The sequence below is a fragment of the Oncorhynchus keta genome, chromosome 25 (genome assembly GCF_023373465.1).
Source record: "Oncorhynchus keta strain PuntledgeMale-10-30-2019 chromosome 25, Oket_V2, whole genome shotgun sequence".
NCBI lineage: Eukaryota > Metazoa > Chordata > Actinopteri > Salmoniformes > Salmonidae > Oncorhynchus > Oncorhynchus keta.
This window is the reverse complement of record NC_068445.1, coordinates 21,716,825-21,736,070: the sequence shown is the minus strand read 5'-3', so window position 1 is coordinate 21,736,070 and position 19,246 is coordinate 21,716,825. Positions and strand designations below refer to the sequence as shown.

At 41.8% G+C, this 19,246-nt stretch overlaps 1 protein-coding gene across 1 annotated transcript in view; it reads left to right on the top strand.

Moving 5' to 3' along the window:
• Positions 1-10,779: 10,779 nt before the first annotated feature.
• LOC118358408 (coronin-1C-A-like) overlaps positions 10,780-19,246 on the top strand; it is a 78,140-nt gene continuing 69,673 nt past the window's right edge. Inside the window, exon 1 of the mRNA XM_035736212.2 lies at positions 10,780-10,931. The gene's annotated coding sequence lies outside the window, so the exon portion shown is untranslated. The remainder of the gene's footprint in view (positions 10,932-19,246) is intronic.

The window sequence follows — 19,246 nt, the reverse complement described above, 5'->3', positions numbered from 1 at the left end:
ATTATGGCATTGATATATGATTAAGATGTAACTAAATTATATATACATATCAAGACAAACCTGGAAATATGAAACCTAATTCATATTTGCTAAATTGATAATCCTGAGATCAAACTGATTGAGATTATAGATGTAATAACTGATCAATTTATTTGCATAATCATTGTCATGATTATGGTGAATGGTTATGATCCTAAATGACTCAAACATGCTTCATATTGAACTGACTTGCTTAATTACTTCATAATGTCAATGAGAATGATTGTTAATATGATTTGACTTTTGTGATTATGAATGTGATTTGATACATGTTATTTTGTTTTCTTTGCTATGCAGCACACAAAAAACTACCCAGTAAATATACCGCTTTGTGGTTAAAGGAATTCCTGCCTCTGTCTCCTCCATTCCTCTGTCACCTGACCCGTGGCCCTGTTCACCTTCACTATTGTCAGTCATTCGACCTGTCCAGCTACACACACAGATTCCAAGAATCTTTCAGAGGGGCTACTTGACCAAGAAGGAGAGTGATGGAGTGTTGCATCAGATGACCTGGCCTCCACAATCACCTGACCACAACCTAATTGAGATGGTTTGGGATGAGTTGGACCGCAGAGTGAAGGAAAAGCAGCCAACAAGTGCTCCGCATAATGTGGGAACTCCTTCAAGACTGTTGGAAAAGCATTCCAGGTGAAGCCAAGAGTGAGCAAAGCTGTAATCAACGCAAAGGGTGGCTACTTTATAGAATCTCAACTATAAGATATATTTTGATTTGTTTAACACTTTTTTGGTTACCACATGATTCAATATGTGTTATTTCATAGTTTTGATGTATTCACTATTATTCTACAATGTAGAAAATAGCAAAAATAAAGAAAATCCCTTGAATGAGTAGGTGTGTCCAAACTTTTGACTGGTACTGTATGTTCACTGTTACCGAAGTCATTCCAAAGAGTAGGTTTAATAGAGCAAATGAAATGTAACCATACATTATGTATGGTCATATATCATCAATGATACCATTTTGGCCTACAGTATATAGAGAGAAATAGTAATGGCGTCTTTTTGTAGGCACTAACTCGGCCATGGCTCGTTGGACAAAGCCTATTTATTTATTTTATTTTTTACATTTTATTTAACCTTTATTTAACTAGGCAAGTCTGTTAAAGAACAAATTCTTATTTACAGTGATGGCCTTCCAAAAGGCAAAATACGTCCTGCAAGGATGGGGTCTGGGATTAAAATTAAAAATTAAAAAATAACATAAATATAGGACAAAACACATCACGACAAGAGAGACAACGCAAAACTACATAAAGAGATACCTAAGACAACAACATAGCAAGGCAGCAACACATGACAACACAGGAAAATGAATGGTGTTTTTGGAAAAACTTTAAAAAAGAGGTATGTGGTAAACACAGGTTTAGGACATCTTATGTTTTTTTTCTATGAGATAATCTCCATCAGCTAGCGACACTTTTTGTGAATTTGGAAGAATTTGTTATAAAAAAAAGGTACAAAGGCTTAATCATTCCTAAAGATTATGTTAATAGAATACTATTATCTGCCGGGGCAGGGTAGCCTAGTGGTTAGAGCTTTGGACTAGTAACTGAAAGGTTGCAAGTTCAAATCCCCGAGCTGACAAGGTACAAATCTGTTGTTCTTCCTCTGAACAGACAGTTAACCCACTGTTCCTAGGCTGTCATTGAAAATAAGAATTTGTTCTTAACTTACTTGCCTAGGAAAATAAAGGTAAAATTTTAAATAAATAAAATAGAACAAAACTTAAGGTATCCTAATCCTGTGTTAACCTCAGACTTTATTTTCTGCGTTTATTCCAAAACCCATTTCTTTCCCCATTCATTTTTCCCATAGGGATCGCTGAATGAGCCAGAGGTAACTCATTTTGGGGTTTTTAGGACTAAAAGCTGGCGAGGTCTATAGCATTTGCAAAATTATCAACAGCTATTGCTTCAATTCAACACATGGTTGAGCTAAAAATAGACAATACATATAGGCTTTCAAATGTATTCTTCAAGTTAACCCTTAATATGTCAGATTCACATCTCCATCTCAACCAAAAATTTAAGTTAAACAATAGGACTAAATCCAATCAAATTTGATTTAAAGTTAATTTAATGTTTTATTTATATTAGATTTAGTACTATTCTTTCATTTAGCTTGAACATTTGCTTGAACATTTGAAGGAAATCTTTTGGTTGGAGAGTTCCATCTGTTACACTGACTTAGTCCAGTTTTAATTCCATTTTAACCAAAAATTCCAGTTTGTCTACAAATGAATAATTGAGATGCTGGATTCACGTCTCCATCTTAACCAAGATAACACATTTAGATGAGGACTAAACCAAAAATCTGACATTTGTTTTTTCATTGGAATTTGATTGTGCTTTTAGATGGTTGAAGCATAATGATAACACATTGGGAATTCAACAAAATTCTGGCTGTCTTTTTGAGTGGGTGAATAATGGTTGAAATCTCATTGATCAATGTCTCAACCAAATATTTCCCACATTTCCACACGCCCAGTGGGTCCTCACTGTTTGCTGAGCCAGACCTCTCATGCTGTTTCCTAGGAGACTAGAAATTCAGAAAAATAAATCTCAGCTTGAGTTCAAAATCAAAGCCTACTCTGTGAAAATGACTTATGCACTCTGAGAAGATCTGATAAAAGGGAAGGTGGATACCTAGTCAGTTGTACATCTGAATGCATTCAACTGAAATGTGTCTTCCGTATTTAACCATAGAGTTGTGGGGGGCTGCCATAATCAACATCCACATCTTCTGCACCTGGGGAACAGTGGGTTAACTGCCTTGCTCAGGGGCAGAATGACAGATTTTTTACCTTGTCAGTTCAGGGATTCGATCCAGCAACCTTTTGGTTATTGGCCCAATGCTCTAACAATCTGAGTCTGCTGTACCTGACCATGATAAGGGGATATCAGACCTTGTCTAGTAATGAACAGCTCCAAATGTAAAGAATTCAGTGAAAGGTGCTCTAGAACTCAACATAAACACATATTGAATGAGTTGATGAGGAGTAAGGCTTTTCATGGTGGATTTCTGGATTTATAGAGTTTACAGGTCACTGTGCGGTGTGTATCTCACCACAGTATGGAAATTAGAAACTGGGAGCTTGGCCTTAATTGATAAACCTTGACGAGACACTTATTGTATTAGGCAAATGGGGTCTGACATCACAAGGCTGGAATATAAGCCTCCCATTGCTAGTGCAGTTGAGGGAGGACTCGACATAACCAACCAACCAACCAACTAACAAAGAGTGCTCTGTCAGTCCTGGGTGAGCATTCGGCTGGGAGACATGACTGATCAGTCAGTGTCAGTCACGGTTTTACACAAACACAGGACAGATCAAAACTATATCCATCACTGTAGTAACGGTAAGGAGCCAGGCCTAATCCTGGCTGCCTCTCCAGTCATCTTACCAGAGTGCTGAGAATGTGTAGCCTACTGCATGCTGCCTTCATTCAGGTACTGTAAGACTGGAATAACTTTTTTGCTTGTGCTTCCTGGCTTGTTGTTGTTGGTTTGAGTTGGGGCAGCAGAGCACAAGGTGATCAAGTGATCTGCCTTGTGCATTATGGCAGAAGGGTGCAGGACAATGATGTAGTTGTAGCCAGGAATGAGCTGCCTCGAGGCAGGGGGTCCTCCTCGGTGAGCATGGTGCTGATGGGGCCTGCAGGACTCTCAGGAGTCTGAGCTGAGGGTGATTTTAGGGTGAGCCTTTGCAGTAGTCAGTTTTCACATGACTGGTGTGTGATGGAAAGGAAAGTTTTCTCCTTATTCTCCTTAAAGTTTTCTCTCTTATTTCATGCAGTCTACCAGAGAGTTCAGCATAGCTGTGACTGCACCGTGAGCTTGATGTACCACTGCTGTAGAAACCTACGTTTGGAACCTCACCTCTCTCTCTAGAGGAAAAATAATGGTAGGCTACACTTTTTTATCTTCATTTCAGCTACACTACTCAAACAATGGACTCAGGGTTGAGTGATATATCATGTATATACCATGTAATGTAAACATATTGTACCACTTTGATACAGATTTCTACATGTTTCCAACTCGTTTGTATTTCTACACAGTGACCGGCTGTTAGATAACATGTTCTCACCCAGTCTTGTCTCTGGCTGTCTGGTAAATGTTCAGAGCAGCCATATGATAAGGAAGCAGCAGCCACAGCTTTAATAGACGGGGAAAGTAGAGTAGGGGCACTGACAGGAAACAGACTCTTGTTCCAGACCTCTTTCCATTGTGCTTCATCATTCTCTTTGATGACCACTGCAGTTCATTGTGAAAAAAGTAGCTCTGTAACATTGAGGACCAACTGATACACTCACCAGCAACACGAGCGAAAGCTAAGATCGCTTGCGAAGCGATGAGATGATTGGGGCGACAGGTAGCCTAGCGGTTAAGAGCGCCAAACGGTCACTGGTTAACCCCTAACAACAACTGCTCCCCTGGTGTCGATGACGTGGATGTCAATTAAGACAGCCCCCCGCACCTCTCTGATTCAGAGGGGTTGGGTTAAATGCATAAGACATATTTCAGTTCAATGCATTCAGTTGTACAACAGACTAGGCAACTGAAGCAACTAAAACCATAGACAGACAAACACCAGATCCAGGATTGCTAGTGCCCCTACAACAGCCTCCTAAATAACAATGGACAAAAAACTAAAATAATGAAGGAATAAGCTAAATGTCCACTATAACCAGTAGATGTACTAGATGAAAATCCTGCTTTCAGAAATTAAATATATAGTATTAGACAGAGTCAACATCTCAGGGAGTAATCTCTTAAATTTTCCTACAGAGTCATTCATTTTGAGTAGGTCAATCAATTACTATTATTGAGAACAAACATCTGGTGATAAATTGAGTTTCCTCCAAACAAAAATATCTCCCCGATCCAATGTCCTCTCAATCCAAATGATGGGAAATACATTTTGTTACCTAAAGATGGACAAAGAAATCTCCATAAATGTAATTTATTAAAACCTCATAAACTCCCAAAGAGTGAGAAAGAGATTATTATCAGGCTAGAGAGTTTAAATCGTCTACAGTTGAAGTCGGACGTTTACATACACTTAGGTTGAAGTCATTAAAACTTGTTTTTCAACCACTCCACACATTTCTTGTTAACAAACTATAGTCGGTTAGGCTAAGTCGGTTAGGCATCAGAAGCTTCTGATAGGCTAATTGACATAATTTGAGTCAATTGGAGGTGTACCTGTGGATGTATTTCAAGGCCTACCTTCAAACTCAGTGCCTCTTTGCTTGACATCATGTGAAAATCAAAAGAAATTAGTCAAGACCTCAGAAAAAAATGATAGACCTCCACAAGTCTGGTTCATCCTTGGGAGCAATTTCCAAATGCCCGAAGGTACCACATTCATCTGTACAAACAACAGTACCCAAGTATAAACACCATGGGACCACGCAACCGTCATACCGCTCAGGAAGGAGATGCGTTCTGTCTCTTAGAGATGAACATACTTTGGTGTGAAAAGTGCAAATCAATCCCAGAACAACAGCAAAGGACCTTGTCAGGAAGTTAAAGCCTCGTCGCAAATGGGTCTTCCAAATGGACAATGACCCCAAGCATACTTCCAAAGTTGTGGAAAAATGGCTTAAGGACAACGAAGTCAAGGAATTGGAGTGGCCATCACAAAGCCCTGACCTCAATCTTATAGAACATTTGTGGGTGTAACAGTATAATTTTAAACCGTTCCCTCGCCCATACCCGGGCGCGAACCAGGGACCTTCTGCACACAACGACAACAGTCACCCTCGAAGCATCGTTACCCATCGCTCCACAAAAGCCACGGCCCTTGCAGAGCAAGGGGAAATACTACTTCAAGGTCTCAGAGCAAGTGACGTAACCGATTGAAACGCTATTTAGCGCACACCGCTAACTAAGCTAGCCGTTTCACATCCGTTACATGGGCAGAACAGAAAAAGCGTGTGCAAGCAAGGAGGCCTTACAAACCTGACTCAGTTACACCATCTCTGTCAGGAGGAATGGGCCAAAATTCACCCAACGTATTGTGGGAAGCTTGTGGAAGGCTCCCCGAAATGTTTGACCCAAGTTAAACAATTTAAAGGCAATGCTACCAAATACTAATTGACTGTATGTAAACTTCTGACCCACTGGGAATGGGATGAATGAAATGAAAGCTAAAATAAATAATTCTCTCTACTATTATTTTGACATTTCACATTCTTAAAATAAAGTGGTGATCCCAACTGACCTAAGACAGGGGATTTTTACTAGGATTAAATGTCAGTGGTTGTCAAAAACTGAGTTTAAATGTATTTGGCTAAGGTGCATGTAAACTTCCGGCTTCCACTGTATGTTCCTCTGCTTCATCTGCTGTGGAGTCAGGCTTCACTCTGGCCATCTCAAATACTAGAATCAAAGGACCATGTCCTGCATGCCTGTCACCCACTTACTATTAAATGTGTTAATTTGGGATGATCTATCCTAACCCTTTTTATTAGTGCAATTTCCTCCACTCATGTCATACCTCTACTTTTACATACATCAGAATGTGTCATGCCTGGCTAAGGTCCTACAAGCTGACATGATCATCCTCAGAAGGAGAAATCTTGTGACACCAATGTATTTTTCTTAAGTTGACCCTATAAGGGTTGACATTGTGAAAGCATGAACAATCAAAGTGGTTTAGAGCCGTTGTGGTCATAAGATGCTTAGCCAGACCAGACCATGTAAATGGCTCCTGTTTTGTGTGCCATAACGAACTAGTGGTATATAATGTATCCACTGTGTCTACACATGATCAGTTTTGTGCTATTTCACAGTAAATTAACCTGGCTCTGTTCCTGATATCTGATTACATTGTTCCTTTTCCTGTCTCTACTTCTCATGTTTCCAGCTCATATTTCTATCTCTGCCAGTTCTCAGTGGGACAGGTATAATCATACACCCTGCTTTGAAAGAAAAAAAGGAGATGGATGGAGAGAGAGAGTGGATGTGGGAGAGCAGAGCACAGGGTTTACAGTTAAATAAATGCTGCTGGACTGGCATGCCACAGCTATGGTATTATTGTAGACTGCTACTTCAGAGTGAGGAGGGTAACAGCTTGTCTCTGTCCACAGACTAGCATTGGGCAGAATCAAGACAAGGTGGATGGGGATGAACATGCCAGCAGTGGAGGGGCGGAGGAGAGGGGGCCCTGCGCCGACCTAGGGGAAGCAGGCAGGGATAGAGGTGGTGCCATGGAGGGAGGAAGCCCCTGTGAGGAGGCCGGTAAAGCCGGGGAGGACCCAGCGTTAGCTGATGCTAAAAGTCTGAATGAAGGTCCAGGCATGGAGCCAACAACACCTTCGGCAGAGAAAAACCATAGCACTCAGAAAGGGGTGAGTCCTTTCAAGGAGGGGGAGGTGAGAGAGGGAGGGGCTGGAGGAGAGGAGGGAAGAGAGGAGGGTGGCAGGACTGCTCCACTGACTCAACAGGATCTGTACAAAAGCCATAGCCCAGAGAGTAACACACAGTGTGAGGAGAAGGCCAGAACACCCAGACAATCCACCCAAAACGTGAGAGAGAAGAAGAAGAAGGAGGGTAAAACTGCCAAGATGGACCATCGATATGAAAGAACAGCTCCACACCAGAAAAACCAGGAAGAAAATTGCTGTTCTGCTTCAGAGGGAGTTACTGGTGAGATGTATAATCCAGCTGTGGAGAAAACTGATGCCACTGTTTCAATGGGTGAGAGCACCATGGAATACAAGAAGGAAGGTTCTGTAAAAGTCGGCAAGGATGAGACTAATACTGAAACTACTGATGACGTCATTCAAGAGGGAGGAAGAAATATGTTGACTGTTCAGAAAGACCAGGAAATTAAAATGAAAAATGAACCCTCAAAGGCAGTTGAGGATGGAGACACCAGGTGCATTTATGGAGAAGTAGGCGATTTGAGAGAGCTGAAAGACCCCTACAAGGCTGAACTTCAATCACCATTAAAAAAGACAAAAGGGGAAAAGTCTCTGTTAGCCGTGGGTGGTACCTTGAATCATGACCCTCCAACAACGGGACAGGTAAAGCCACATGGATATGAAAACAAGGGTGACATTGAGAAAGAAAATAAAGTGTCAGAGGTGGCAAGGTGTGACATTAAGCCTGACCTGAATGATAATCACAAACAAAGTGAGCTGGAAGGGGCAGGATCCCCTACAACTAACCCTCCCACTCAAAGGGACAAAGAAGCCTTGCCCATGGGGCATACAGAGGAGCCCAGCTCCATTTTGGAGAAGCTTCTGAAAATAAACAAAAATGAGCCGTCTCCAGATCTCTCCAAAGTTAAAAAGGTGGTCTCTGTGTCAAGGGACCAGTATGATGACCATGACCAGCTGCAACCTGAGACAAAGCTTCATTCAGTGGCTGTGGAGACAGGGGCTGTGGCAACACCAAAACCTGCAGTGAAGGAAACAACACCAAAACGTGCTGCCAAGGAAACAACACCAAAACCTGCCGCCAAGGAAACAACACCAAAACCTGCTGCCAAGAAAACAACACCAAAACCTGCTGCCAAGAAAACAACACCAAAACCTGCTGCCAAGAAAACAACACCAAAACCTGCTGCCAAGAAAACAACACCAAAACCTGCTGCCAAGGAAACAACACCAAAACCATCCGCTGATATTGCAAAGACAGCTCCAGATCAAAATAACCCTGGATTACAATGTCATATTGAGGAGGAAACCATAATGTTATCATCCTCTGTATGTACAACAGAGAGACCCCCTGGAGCAGAAGTTAACACTAAGCCCTGCCATGAGGAGATTCATCCACAAAGCCTGGAAAAAAGTGACCAGGCAGGGAAAACTACTCAGGACTCTACAGATATCATCTGTCCACCAGCTCCACCTCTGGAGACTGGACCTGTCACTGATAGAGAAGCGGGAATGTCATCACTGATGGATGAGGCTGACTGTAAGGCTTCAGAGCAGGACTTTGCAACAACAGCTGCCTCGCCCCAAAATGAGGGGAAGACGATGAAAAATACTCCCCCAGCTGAGACCCCATCACCAGAGACTTCACAGACAAGTCTGCCTGTTAAAGGCAGGCCCTCCACTAGGAGTGAGGTCATCACAGAAAAACCTGCATCTTCCTCAGTGTCTGATGAGGGCGTCATTGAGTCTACTGAGTCTCCATTCTGCAATAAAGAGGATGATCAAACCACAGAGCCCCTGCCTTTGCACAACATTGATGAATCACCAAGCACTATCACTGTCACTGAGATTCCTCCACCAACACCCAGGCAATGCACCTCAGAGGCCTTGCATGCTGAGTCTATGGAGGAGGCTAAGACCATGAAGGACCCTCCTCAAATAACACACATCCCAGTTGTAGTGATAGAGGCTGCCTCAGCCTCGGTAGGAACTGGAAGTGCTCTATCAGAAGAAAGCCAAGAGAGTATGGATAATCAGAACAAAGATGAGAAGCTTCAGTCTCAAGATGTTACTCTCAAAACAGAGCTTGTGTCAGAGCAAGTCACAGAGAGCAACACTGCAGTCCACTTTGATGAACAGTCTACCCAGGACAACGACCAAACTGTCTCAGAGAGTGGCAAACACCAGGATACTCTGAAATCAAGGCCTGTCTCTGAACTCTTAAAGGAGAACATTCTACTACAAGAAAAGCTGAAGCATCCGGATATGACAAAGCCATTAGAAGCTAAACCTGATGGAGTTTCAGAGCAACCCCAGTCTGTGAATGTGGCTCAAATGTTGGCGGCTTTTGACACCCCCAAGAAATCCCCAGAGAAGACACTGGCGAGGAAACCATCTGTGAGAAAAGGTATGAGCTTTACAAGTTTTCATCTGAATTGTGCATTATGTGACAACCTACTGTAAGTGAGGATGAATGAAAGATAACAGATTTGCATGAATCAGAAACGTGTATATTTGAATAATTTGTATGCTGAAAGTATTTGGTAATCATAGGCTTTTCTGATACATAGGTCCAAAACATTGTTTTTCATTTAGTTATATGATTTATCCCAATCCCCTCCAAATCTACCGTGGGCCTAAGCAACAAGGCTCAGGGAAACATTTGGTGGCTGATTGGACTGATACAGACGCTATTTATGTGGATTTGTAAAATGATGCCATCTTGTGGCAAGCAGAATAAACAAATTCCTGAGGTAGATTTTGTTCTCAATTCATGTTCTATTTAATCTATTAGCTAAAATACCTCTAAACAACATTTGTCATCAGCTTTAGAGGAGGCAGTTAAAGCAACACACTACATACAGTACACTGCCCTCTTGCCCTTTCACTGAGTCTGGGTGACATTTGCATAGGTACAGTCAGAATAGATTTTCAGCCTACTTCTACTGGGACATTACGTTTTACAAGGGACAGTGCACCAACCATTCCCATGCCTTCAAGGTGTACACATCTGTCATTAAAAGAAAGAGAGGGGGATTATGTCAATGCTTATTGCTCATCAAGTTTCAGATTTTCAAGGCATTCATATTTATCACATTGTAACAATATACAGTAGATGTGTTATTATGTAGAAAAAAACAATTGGGTTTCCTTTTTATGTTATTCATTTTAACACACTATTTATCACATTAACAATTACATATTGGAGGCATGTGTCTTGCTCCCTGACACAGCTCTAACGGTGATTGTGATTGGTGGTCTTGGCTGCTGCTCATCTTTTCCAAACATGCCTGGCCAAGCCATAACTGAGGCGGGGAATGGGGATAGGGGAGGGCGTTGCGTCCGGTGCAGCAGTGACAGAGGGAAAGAGAGCCCAAGCGAGTTGTCAGTGGCATTAGCGGTGGATTCAATTGGGTGAACGTCGACAGTCCTATTTTAGATAATTCAGCAGTCAGGGATATTTGTACTTTGATCTGGAAGGTAAGTCTTTTTGCTTTATCTTTAATAATGTTGTACACACAGTTCCGACTTGGTTATTGTATTAATCTGTGCCGTCTGTGCTTTAGTTAGCGAGGCACCACTTGCTTGAATCCAGTGAGGAAAGCTACAGCTAATTGGGATTGACAAGTTTTCAATGCCAATGAGTTAGTTACCTAGCTAAATTAGGTAGCTAACTAGCTACATTTTTTTGCCTTTAGTACTTGTGATATCCATAAGCTGACTAGCTATCCACCATGTTAAATGAATGACCAGTCCAGCAGCCAGTTGTGGTAGGTTATTATTCCACGACAAAGTAATCGTTTCTGATGAACCGAACTGACTTGTGGTTCCAGTTAAAACGAGGATGGGGTAATGTAATTTAGTCTCAAACTGTCAAAACGATATAATATTAGGGAGGTAACGTTAGCTAGTTAACTGGAAAGTATTGATTCAGACATCCTGAGCTCATTCAGCTTTACAATGTCATCTGGGTGTTGCTGATGACTGCAGGCTTTAGCACAATCAAATTAGTTTTGTGTCCACAGATATAACCTCATTTGCAAAAAGGAATTTATAATTCATGTAGGAATTAATCAAATTCCCAGACAAAAGCACATTGTCAGCACAGCTGTGCCCCTACTGGCACAGCTATGTTTCGAGGATCGATTGGATAAAATTAATTGTACACAAATATTTTAGTCTGACCATATTAACGTTATGCGTCCCTCTTTGTATCTGACATCGCCCATAAACATTAAGCTATGTCTTTGCTCTCTAACCGAGGTGATGGGTCACCGTGAATGGCCCTGTATAATGCCAACCTACTTATATCTGTTACTGTGATTGAACAGCCATAGATTTGATCAGCCTTTGACTTTTCAGGCTGTTAAAAAATAGCATTTTGATCTATGACAACATTGATTTTACTTGAGGGATTTTGGTTTTCAGACCAGAAGGATTTGCCTATTATTAGCCTCGATCCCCCTCCAGAACTATTTGCAAAGACGTGTGTTTGCGTAAGCAGCTTGGGAGTTCCCTTCCATTGGAGAATGAGTGAGTCATTGTGGGTGGACGACTGGCCATAGCTAGCTGTCAGTCTGACCTGAGGGGCACATGTTAACGCCATGGTCATGTTTGGTCTGGATGTCAGGACGCATCAACCTCTGGCTGGTAGGTTGGCTGGCCACTCAGACCGCACCACTGTTAACTCCGAAGTTACCCCTCACCTCCCAAGGCTTGTCTGGGAGAGGAAGTGGGTCAGAATACAGAGGGAAATTAAGCGTGAGATGCACTGACGTGTTAGGCTACAGAGGATGCAGCGAGAGGGAGTGGGGGTTGTCAAATAAGTCCTCAAACCCCCCCTCCTTAGGAAATTTGGGAGAACACAAGAAGAACATGCACATTTTCAGGTAGCATTTCTGCCTGATGGTAACTCTGATTGCATACCTCGGTTCACATCTCACATTCTTGAGTTTGTCAGGTCCTGTCTGTGCAAGGTGGTGCTATCTGAGGCCACATCACCAAGGTGAAGGGTTTACATCTTCTGAGACTCCTCCTCTACAGGGAAATAAAATTCTGCATAACGATTTGGAGTAGGCCTACATATTAGCAATGTTTATTGAACCAATTATTTTATGCCCTGTGGAGGTATCAAGAAACATCACACAAAGCTGCACATGTGCTCTAAGTTCTTGCTGGTATTATCACACCCAACACCATTAGTCTGTTTGATTAGGGTTAGTAGGCACAAGTACCTTTGGTGCTGTGAACATGACCCATCATGGAAAGGTGTTCATGTCTTGCCAACAGTATCCACCTCTCCTCATTTTTGGGAACCAAGTGTGATGGTGTTTTGTCCAGTCACATTTCCTTTGTCCAGTTCTGTGTGTGTGCTCCCAAACCTGCTCTGAAGTTCCAGCAGGAACTGGGAGGAGGACCTGACTGACCATGTCAGAACCAGGGTGAGATTATTTGTGACAGACAGGACTGCACAGGCCTAGTTGAGGTTTGAGACCAAGATGTCATGTGATGTGTGTTTGTCTGTCTGTAGATGTGACTCATTTGGGAAGTGGCCAGGAGCATGCACTGATCTGATGAGCACACCATTCAGCATGATTTCTGTGGCAGTGTATCCATCTGGTCAAAACTGGTTGTTTCATCTTAACTATTGCCCACACTTTTTGTTTTGACTTTCTCATTTAGTGGATGTTATTGTTGATGTAAAACAACAGAACCTCTCACCTTAATCTAGGCCACACAGCACAGGATTTTGTCTGCCTAAAGCCTGTCTTGATTTAAGTAGCTTCATAGGGTTTGGGGAGTGGACCTTCTCAAGTCTGGTAATTAAGTTGGATAAGTACATGCATAGACAAATGTCCTCCTTTGAAACAGTTGATGTTTTATTCTTATAGTTTAGGCTAGTCCCTGGTAAGGTTCTGTACCAGATCCTGACCTTCCAGAACAAGGTGAAATAGTGAATGCTGCTGTACATCATCCTCATTTGACATTTAATGTACAGTTTGAACATAGTTGAAATGTCTGGTCTCATTCGTCCGAGCATAGATGGATACGGTGCCATAGGAGAGTATTCAGACTTCTTGACTTATTCCACATTTTGTTAGGTTAAAGCCTTATTCTAAAATTGATTAAATAACAAAACATTCTCAGCAATCTACACAAAATCCCCAAATAATGACAAAGTGAAAACGGGTTGAATGGGAGAAACTTCCCAAATGCAGGTGTAATAAGCTTGTAGCGTCATACCCAAGAAGACTCTGTGCTGTAATCGCTGCCAAAGGTGCTTCAAAGTACTGAGTAAAGGGTCTGAATACTTAGGTAAATGTGATATTTCAGTGTGTTTAAGAAATGTGCAAAACAAAAACAGTTTTTGCTTTGTCATTATGAGGTATTGTGTGTAGTAGATTGACGAGGGGAGAAAACAACTTAATCCATTTTAGAATGGGGGGGTCTGAATACTTTCCGAATGCACTGTAGATGGGGAAATAAGTGGCTCAGTTCCAGTGGATTGTCTTGTTGCACTGGCTCTGTCTGTATTTTGCAGGATACAGTATTTTTGGCCCTTGAGCGCATAGTCCCAAGATTGAAAACAATACAACATTCCATTGAACTGTGCTGCTGACATTGTGCCCTCGTGGTATTTTACAAAGAGCAGAGCACAGACCACATGGTCACCCAGGAACAGAGAAAGGTGCTGTTTTTTCACCAATCTCATTGTTGAGAAAAGCAGTGGAATGTAGCTGGAATTTGATTACAATGGTACACTGTGGATTTGGTTACGGGAAGAGGATTTAGGTGGCGTCTCTCTATGCGTTCTGAGTGACAAAAGGCAAAGTCTGCCAGTGCATCGAGAGCATTGAGGCGACATTACAGAAAGAAAAGCCTTGGGACAACATAATGCCAGACACTGGGGTGGGGGACCCCACTCCAGAGTGGTCATTTGTGTTGATGGGCTATGTGGTTAATCAGTGCCAAGTTTTTTTTTGTTTCATTTTTACCCCCTTTCTCTCCCCAATTTCGTATTATCCAATTATTAGTAGTTACTATCTTGTCTCATTGCTACAACTCCCGTACGGGCTCGGGAGAGACGAAGGTCGAAAGTCATGCGTCCTCCGAAACAACCCAACCAAGCCGCACTGCTTCTTAACACAGCGCGCATCCAACGCGGAAGCCAGCCGCACCAATGTGTCGGAGGAGACACCGTGCACCCGGCGACCTTGGTTAGCGTGCACTGCTCCCGGCCCGCCACAGGAGACACTGGTGTGCGATGAGACAACCCGGACGACGCTAGGCCAATTGTACGTCGCCCCATGGACCTCCTGGTCGCGGCCGGCTGCGACAGAGCCTGGGCGCGAACCCAGAGTCTCTGGTGGCACAGCTAGCACTGCGATGTAGTGGCCTAGACCACTTGCTCCACCTGGGAGGCCCTAATCAGTGCCAAGTTATGTAGGGCTACTTCATGTGCACACCGACTAGGGTTGAATATTTTACAAATGTCCATCCTGAGAATAAATCACTTTTCTCCTAGGCAACCAGGTATTTCCCTTCCAAACCAAAAGTGTCATTATAAAGCATATAAATGTGTCTAGATTTGATTAGAGCTTTGATCAGAATGGAAATTCAAGCTGATGCTACCTGAGCCTGATGACATTCATTAAACTAGAGATCTGTTTTTTGCAAGAGCTGCATCTCAATAGCCAATATCGCCCTTCTGCATCTGCGATGGAAGGTGGCAGAGCTAGAGCGGTGTTTGTCAGACCATGAGACATCCTGAAAATCGGTCTTCTCACAAAATAAATTGTGTTGCGCCTGAACGGTTGGGGATACACACTAATATCTGTGGAAAGCTGAGACTCTCATGAACACGATGGTATTCTTCGTTGTGCTCTGGGACAGGGTTTCCCAAACTCGGTCCTGGAGCCCCTCCCAGGTGCACGTTTTGTTTTTTTGCCCTATCACTACACAGCTGATTTAAAATAATAAACACTTGATGAGTTGGCTATTTGAATCAGCTATGTAGTGCTAGGGCAAAAAAACAAAACATATACCCAGGGGGGGCTCCAGGACTGAGTTTGGGAAACCCTGCTCAAGGGCGCCTACAAGCCTCAAGACTTGTCTGTAGGTCCGTGGTACTAGTTAAAAAATAATGGAAGTGTGGAGATAGTTTAGTCCCTAAAATAAGGCGGATAATGAAATGTAAAAAAAAAAAAAAAGGGTTCCTCATCTTTCATCTCTCCGATATAGAATAGACACTATAGAATAGACACTTCAGAACAAACTTCCTTTTTTATATTTTTTGGGGGGACTGTTCCATGCAGGGAATCTGTTATTCAATGTGTTTGTATTGGCTAATAGCATATTCCTATATTTTTTTTTTAGAATGTTAAAACAATTGTATACTTCAAGGGATATTAAAATCCAATGGGTAAATAATCCTTGGTATTACTTTGTCTTAAAACAATTCCATTATAGTTTAGTAGATTTCCTAATTCTCTTTCCTTGGATGACTTTACCTCTCCCCTTCTCCACATAATGTGTTGGTTGTCACTAGTTACCGCAGCCACATAGTCATAAACCCTGCTTATTTCTATATTTTATATTCTTAAAATCAGTTTTTAAAACTAACCTTAACCACACTAATATTATGTTTAATCCTAAAACCAAAAATCATATTTGTTTTCAAGAATTGTTCAAATACAGCCAATTTTGACTTTGTGGCTGTGGTAACTAGTGGAAACTGTTTTGGGGGATTTCCTGGTCTTTGAGCTCCCTGCAGTGAGCTATGAATTTCAGTGCTTGATAACATCAGCATCTGTCTGGTTCCCTAGTAACCACTCTGTAGTGAGCGGATGGTTAAATATTTAAAGAAGTCAATTCAATTTGGATTGACATTGTTAATTTTTGCTTTGGTTGACCACCTGCCCATTCTTCATGTACAAGGATTAGCCACTCCATTCTTGAAAAAAATATTAATGGCTTTCACAGGGACAGGGAGAGTGAGATACACGATAGGGCTTTCAAGCAGAGGAGATGCTGACCTGATCTGTCGGTGGGTGGGGGGAATGGGATCAGACCGGATACAGACCTTCCTCATCATTTTCCTGGCTCTGTCTGTGTACAATTTCCCTTTTACTCAGGATGATTTCAGATTGATCAGTGAATTAACCTTTCCCCCTGAATGACACTGTCTATTTCCTTGTGTGTATTGTTTTGCAGTGATCCTTGTGGTGCATTGTCAGGGCGGGGCAGTATTATAGTGTGGCAGCCTTCTCATTGACAAACCAGTTTTGGCACTGATCGTTGTAGACAGAATGGGATGGCCATGCTGTAGTAGGCCTAATTGTGATGCATGAACATAACCATGTATAGTGTTAGATTGTCTTCAAATGAAAGGGACATAAAAGAAGGCATTACAAGCTCTTGCTCTTTTTTTTTCCCACTCTTCCCCTCTCTTTTCACTAACTGCTTCCCAGCCTTATGTCAGAGCATAATAATGTGACTTGGTTTAAGAAAAGGCAGCAGTCCCCACTCCCCAGCACTCAGCTTTGACTGTTTGGTGGAGAGAGGAGACCTCTAACCTTCTGTGCTCTCAAGGAAAGTGGGAATGGACTGAATTGTTCTGTTATCATTGATTACTTCACATGCTGTGCTCAGTCTCGCGCTCTCTTTCTGTCTCGTCATTCTCTTCACTGGTTGTGCAAAAATGCACTTTGTGCGACACTGACACAGGACAGGAGCTTATAGATAAGTGTTAAGCTCTTTACAGTTAGGGAAAAACACATTTATTAGAGTATTCAAAAGTGCCCTAGACCACTGCGCTACTCAGGAGGCCCAGAATATTCATTTTTGAGAAACAATAAGGTATAATTTCATGTGTTGTCTAAATTTAAATTAACATCTGTGGCATTGCTACATACAAGGATAGACCATGACATTAGAAATTGTAATAAAATACGTTTTATGACCGTTTCTTTAAAAAAGAGGGGAAAAAAACATAAAAAAAAGCTAGCTGCACTACCATGTTTAACAAGTGACTTGGTAGATTTATAATCAATGCAAAATAGAATGACAATTACAGAATTAAGTTGGCCAAGTTAGGAGTAGGCTACAATGATCAACCAACAGGTAGGCTGTTTAATATGAATGGAGTTGTTGTAGATAAGGATGCTGGGAGCTCAGCAAAATAGCCACAATTATCCTTGCTAGCTGGCTAACTAACTTAGCTGGCTAGTGTAGCTAGCTAGCTTTACATCGATTTGATGCAGTAAAGACTGACACTACCAGATGAGAGAACCTATCGCAGCAACAAGTTTGTCTAACTTGTTGGTTTGGGTACTTTTGCTCATTCACTCTCCCTCTGTTACACAGTCATGGTCAAAACATGTTAATATATCAGTAGCTAAGATGGAGAGGTCTGTCCGTTTATTTAACTAGGCAAGTCAGTTAATTAAGGACAAATTCTATGTTACTATGACGGCCTATCAAAAGGCAAAAGGCCTCCTGCGGGGGCTGGTATAAGGACGAGAGACAATGGTACAAACATTATTGTGCACAGATAACGGCACAAAGGGCAATAATGTAGAGACAACAATACATCACACAAAGCAGCAACAACTGTCAGTACGAGTGTGCGTGATTTTGAGTTGTTGAATGAAGAGATTGAGAACTGTCCAGTTTGAGTGTTTGCTAGCTGCAGCGAACTGAAAAGACCAACAACCCAGGGATGTGTGTTTTGGGGCCCTTTAACAGAATGTGACTGGCAGAACAGGTGTTGTCTGTGGAGAATGAGTGGTTCAGTAGGTATCTCAGATAGTGGGGAGTGAGGCCTAAGAGGGTTTTATAAATAAGCATCAACCAGTGGGTCTTGCGACAGGTACACAGCGATGACCAGTTTAAAATCAAAATCAAATCAAATCAAATCATAGGACTATAGAGTGCAGTGATGTGTCCTATAAGGAGCATTGGTGGCAAATCTGATGGCTGGATGTATGGGTAGGATGGTCATCAATCAGGGTTCTTTTGGCAGCTGGGGTGAAAGAGGAGGGATTTACAATAGAGAGAACCAAGTCTAGATGTAACTTTAGTCTGCAGCTTTGATATGTGCTGAGAGAAGGACCGTGTACTGTCTAGCCATACTCCCAAGTACTTGTATGAGGTGACTACCTCAAGCTCTAAACCAGGGGTGTCAAACTCAAATACCCAGTGGGCCAAGATGTAAAACATGAACAAAGTCACGGGCCAACATTGAACAAATTAACCTTTTTAATATGGACCCAAACAAGTTTTGCTTTAACATTGAATATGGAACAAGCATCGCTTATTACCATACAATATATAATTTAATAGTGGAGACATGCAAAATCGAATTTCAAATGAAAAAACACATCAATGGCATTCATTTATTAAATAAATAAAATTTAAATAAAAATTGTATGCCTCTTTTCTATTTGCAGCCTTCTGATTTTAAATACCAAAATAAACTTTTTCCACTGGCTAATAATTTTACAAATAAAATTATAATAAATCAATCAACCATTCAAGCCCATGCCTTGTAGCAAGAAAAAGTGCATAAAGAAAACGTTAATTATTGCACACTGGTCTAATCTGATGTGCCCAAGCCAGATACCTGGCATCTCTTCTTGGATGCTAGTTCATCAATGTCTGGGCTCAAGCTCTGAGCTGAAGAAATCCTCAGTATCGAGCGAAGATGTTCATTAGTCAGACGTCTCCTGTGAGTTGTTTTGGTCATCTTCATCGAGGAGAAAAGTTGCTCGCATAGATAAGTGCTGCCGAACATG